This window comes from Epinephelus fuscoguttatus, linkage group LG23, assembly GCF_011397635.1.
Source record: "Epinephelus fuscoguttatus linkage group LG23, E.fuscoguttatus.final_Chr_v1".
NCBI lineage: Eukaryota > Metazoa > Chordata > Actinopteri > Perciformes > Serranidae > Epinephelus > Epinephelus fuscoguttatus.
Window position 1 is genome coordinate 17,060,632 of NC_064774.1, and position 6,000 is coordinate 17,066,631.

Genomic DNA, 6,000 nt, shown 5'->3' on the forward strand with positions numbered 1-6,000 from the left:
ATATTATTAGCACAAGCCTATGGCATTTTTCATTGTATAAATTAGCCCAGTGATGAGCTCATATGAAGCCAGGATAAATCACACTTAAAAAGACTTAAAATGCTATTTTTGTGGAGGCTTTATTGTCTTCACAATTTATTGTTTCTTATCTGTGAAATTAAAGTAAATAAAAGCTTTGTTTCCACTGAGGGAAATGGTTTCAGCTTACAGAAATCTGTCGCCGTGACATGTAGTTCTGGGGAGGTGCATGTCAGGGACGTCAGTGCAGAACCTACAGCGTAGTATAAATCCCTTTCACTCACTGAGACAATGCTGTTTGTGACTACCAGTAAAAATGTTTTTGTTTCTTGTTTTTTACACTGCAAGTCCCATGGACAGTAAAACATCATCGAGATAGAGCTAATAAAGCATCTGCTATCACAGCAGAAGTTGTAATGAAAGATTACAGAAGTGTGCAGTAATGTCCTACATTTGGGTATGTTTGATAAACCCAAAAAATATAAGGTTATACTGTCCTCCAAATTAAAACTACACTTGTCTTTTAGAGAGAAAGACAACTAGCCTGTTTGAACGACAATGAATCGCCAAACATGTACAGATACTTAACACTAAAACAGGACTGTGATGGAACTCCAAATGTTAACCGTACCAGTGTTAGTCTACGCATATCAAATAATTATATCTTATATATATCAGATTATTGTATATAAATTACCTGAACTTAGGTAAAATGAGCATTAACAATGATGAAGGTGTTGACCTGTTTTTGCCAAAGGAAAGCTCCTGAGTGACTAACTTTGTCTCTATGGGCTGCATATTCATGACTAAACGTTGTAAAACTAGCGCAATCCAGCACACGCCTTCTTTTATTTCCTTGTATTGTCACACAATGCCAGTACTGACCTCATCTGACAGATGACAGGGTAACCTTAACAAAAATGACAAAATGTTTTTTGTTTAACTAAATATTGTTCATTTTCTTATAACCAGAATGAGGCTGATTGCTTTTGCAACTTTGTAGAGATTTTAGTTGTTTACATTGTTGGGTAACAAATGGTAACTGACGCTTTGGTTACTTTCCTTTTACATGGATTTTAATTTTGAGGAGAATTATATATGCACAGGTTCGTACAGATGCTCTGATAAAGTTATATTGTCTGTTCTGTATCAGCTGACAATGCACTGGATCTTGTGATGTGTACTTGTTTATTGTTTTGTTGAAGGGCAATCTGCTGACATATTATGAGAGAAAAACTATACAGAGTTTTATTCCCATTTTTATTCAAGAGTATGGATTATAAATTTGAGAGCAATAGTTATTGAGTTGATTTTCAGATTTTATTTCAGCCCCTGCTTGCTTTATGCTCAGACTGTATTCCTTAACTCACATACTTCCAAAGTATGTGCGCTTGCAACACTCTGTGTCAGACAGATTGGTCAGCAACACTGGGACTCCTCGGGGGACAGTCCTTTCTTCCCTCTTCTTCACCCTTTACACCACAAACTTTAACTACAACACAGAGTCAGAAGCTTCAGAAGTTTTCTGATGACTCACATGGTGTGAGCAGAACCATTTACAACGTAATGTGACAACGACAAAGGAGCTGGTTGTGTATCTGAGGAGGGCAAAGATGCTGGTGACCCCTGTTTCCATCCATGGGGTCAGTGTGAACATTGTTAAGGACAAGAAGTATCTGGGAGTAGTGATGGCCAAATGAAGCCTCATGAACCACTTTCTTTATTTTCTGACCCGACATTTATTTTCTGATAAAGGCTGAAGGACTGGCAATGAAGTGTGCTTTCAAGCCTTTGTTGAACAGACAGCGCCATCTAGTGGCTTCAGAAAATAAAGACAGTGGTTCATGAGGCCTCATTTGGCCGTCACTACCTGGGAGTGCATACTGACAAGAAACTGGACTGGTCTAGGAACACTGAAGCCCTCTAAAAGAAGGGCCAGAGCGTCTCTATTTTCTGAGGAGGCTGAGGTTTTGTTTTATGAGTCTGTGGTGTCCTGTTTGCTGCTGTGTGCTTGGGCAGCAGGTTGAGGGTAGCAGATGCCAACAGACTCAATAAATTGATTCACATGGTCAGTAACATCGTGGGGGCGGAGCTGGACTCTTTGGTGGTGGTGTCAGACAGGAGGATGCTGTCTAAGATACGTGTCATCTTGGACAACGTCTCCCTCCCACTCCACCATATGCTGGTCAGACACACGAGCACATTCAGTGACAGACTCATTCCCTCGAGATGTACCACAGAGCGCCACAGGAAGTCATTCCCACCTGGAAGTCGTTCTGTCAGCCACTCTGAGTCAATAGACTGGCATTTGGACTTTTTAACCCAGTGCATTTATGATTCATAATAATCTTTTCGGTGCAATAGTTAAACTGCCACAATATTCTGTGCAAATTATTCATGACAGTGAGAAGTGTCTATCATTCAACACTCAACTGCATTTTCCTGTACTATGTAGTGTGAATGCACTTAGCACACTTGCACACTCAAAATATTTAATGTTTGGTACAGAAGTATGCGATTTGAGTCATCCTGTCTTGTCAGACTAGTTAATGTTACATCCTGGAATCTTAGCTGGTTTCCAAGCAGGCCAAGAAATAATCAGGCACAGAGGGCCTAACCTTGTTACTCAGCTTTTTTTTTTTTTTTTAAACAGATTAAACACACAAACTATAATAGGTTCTTGTGCTTTAGTTAGTCCTGGCATATGGACTTGTTATATCTAAGCAGAGTCAGCCTAGCTAGCATGTAGCTAAGCACTGCACTGTACGATAACAATAGACAATTTACTATTAGTGAACAGTATGGTGTTTTTTGGTGGGCGGGGCTTAGCTGGAGGCAAATCTCTGCAGACATTAGCTAGTGTTAGCTAGCAAGTTCTGTTGGCCTTTTATAGACAGTGGAGGAAGATGATATAAGTGGTGCATTCAGAAATACTCATTCCAAGTGTCAGAGCGCACTCTGGTACAAACTGGACCGTTGGTAAATTCAAAGCAGTGACGGAATATATTGTTCAGTTATCCAGAGCACCGCATGCTAAGAATGGAATGTGTGTGTGTGTTAACTTAACTGTTTGTTAGTTCATATAGAAATATACTAACGCTCTTTTTCTCAGACCAAGAGGGCTCTCATTTTAGTGTAGAGCGTCAGACTGAGGTTACGAACGCTCCATGTCAAGTCACTCACTCTCTGGGACCGTGAGTGTTACTTGAATAAGTAAACACTGACCAACAGGACCAGACTGGCCGACCCGTATGCTCTCACTCAGTGGATGGATGATGTCACAGGAAGCTTTGTGGTTGATTACTATGCCAATCTTACAAAGGAGGACGACACTTGAACGGTTTCCTTCAGTTTGTTTTGCTATTGAAGCTAACGCTAGCTAAGGTACTAAAAAGTTAGTGTTACAGAGAAATCCAATATTCCTCTTAATACCTCCCCAGTTTCTGATGAGGTGGACATGATAACCCTTAATTCACATAACGTTTTTTAACCCTACAACAGGAAATACTTTTTCCCTAACCCCTAAAACGTGAGCATTTTTGACAGTCACCTCCGTCCAGTCCTTTCGTCTTATTGCATTTAATCACAGTTGTCTTTGTTTTTGTTGACGGGCAGTGGCGGCTGGTATGCGATAAAATGTCATTTTCAAGCCATGACTCCTTCTATTCTGGCTCCCAGTAACACAACAAGACAACATTTTAAGACTGTGGTGGAGTGGAGTGTTTTGCCTCCAGCTAACAAAGTGACGTCATTGTGACATCAGCCCTAAAAAGGTCTATACAGTGCCAAAATCAGGTAGGTATGGATCAAGTAACAATATAAATCAATGAATATAAACATCTAAACAAGTTAACAGTAGGTACATTTCTTAATGTCCCATTATTACAGACACTAGCATGGCTGTTGCGGAATGTATTACGGTCTAAACAAGATGGTAATTAAGGTTTTACATTCTGCTACACATTCACAGATCTAAAATCCACTGACCTTTGTTGTATTTCATAACTGACATGCTGCCCTCTTGACCTGATCTTTAAAAGTTGCCATCAAAACTCATCCTGATATGTGATCAAAGATGAATGCAGAAGTGACTTGTTAACATTCCCCAGGTGATGACAGCATGTGACAGATTTTTCTCTCCTTTTATTGCATGCAGCCACAACCTTAGATTAGCTCTATAAAGATAAGCTACTAAATCACATCTTGGTGGAACGAAAACTGGTTTCAGATATGCTTCAAAATGATTTTGTTTGATTGGCATTTCTTTGTTACAGACCAACAAACCCCCCAAAAAATTGACATTAAAAAAAACTTGTGCACAGTTACATTTTTGACACTGGAATCCACTCTTAAAAATTAACACACAAGGCAAATCTTGCTTTTCTGTCACATTGAAGTGTTTCACTGAGCTAGCCCATAAAGTTCAGACACAATCTGTGAATGGCTGTGTAAAAAGCAAACACAAAATAACACATTGCTTGTTAATGGTATAAATTTTCTACGTTTAAGATAAAATTAGCTTGAAAATGTTAAAAAAAAAAAAAGAAAGGCTCTTACCTGATTTAGGTGTTGATGTCTTGTTCCCAGTGGAGAGCTGCTGAGTGAATAACTTTGTCTCTTCAGTCTACATATTTATGGTTATACCACATAAAACTACTGCATATAGCACATGACTTCTTGTATTTTCTTGTCAGGCAATACCAGCAGTGACCTCACATTACAAGTCAAACCTCCACATCAGGATGAGGTGGATTCTACTTTTGACTGCATACGTATGCATGTTTTCTTTTTTTTTTTTTAATGTTGGGTGAACTAACAAAAGGTGACTGAGTTCACAAAGGTTGACCTAATTAAATCAAAATAAATCCATCTTTAACACCATAGGAGGAAATCTTTTTGACCAGCAACCAGCAAACCTTTACAACATGAATTAGTGTTGAGTAAAAATATCTGAAGGTTCTTACAGATGCTTGGATCAAAAAAACAAAAGCACACACTTATGGATCACATGATGTGAGTGTTATGAAATGATTATACTGTTAGAATCTGCTGACACATTATGAGAGGCAGCTAGAGCTTTATCTGACCTGTAGATTCAGGCTAATAGCAAAAAATATAATTAACAAATATATCATGATGGATAAACATAAGACTTGACTGCTACCTACAAAAAAAGCCCCACATTTACCAGCCTCAACATTAAAGTGATAAACACATTAATGCATCAGTAGTTTTATTTGATCTGAAATGGACCATTCTGCACGATGAGTACTTTTTGTTCCTCTTCTAATTTTATCTGAGTAAAAGATCTGAGTACTTCTTATGTCAAATTAGTCTGTTAGCTCAATGCTAACATGAATGGGAATTACCATTAATACACTACTGAAAATTAGCATTGCGATAATATTATCCTTACAAATTATTCTTTTTTTACGTTCAAATGCTTAACATAAAAAGATATGTGCTCATACTTAAAGGAATGAATTCCCAATGTTTCTGGAAACCAACTAAAAGCGGATAACTTATTTCAATGACAAATATTTTTTACAGATCCTGTACATGCACAGACATTGCCCCCCTCAGTAAAGGAATGTGAAAACACTTCCACTTGCAATTTTTGCACAGATAAACATAAGTTTAGTCAAGGTCAGACATTTAAGGGGACATGAACATAAATGAAACACATTTTTGAGTGGAGGGTGACTTTAATTGTTACTGTAACTTCACCTGTTGTGGACTTTACAATATTGAGCACAGTGGATAAAGAAAGCATGAAGCCATAAACTACCAACTACCTGAACTAGTGATGGCCAAATGAAGCCTCATAAACCACTTCCTTTATTTTCTGACCCCACCAGATGGCGCTCTTGGTTTAAAGATAAAGGCTGAAGGACCTGCAATGAAGTGTGCTTTCAAACCTTTGTTGAACAGACAGCGCCATCTGGTGGCTTCAGAAAATAAAGACAGTGGTTCACGAGGCTT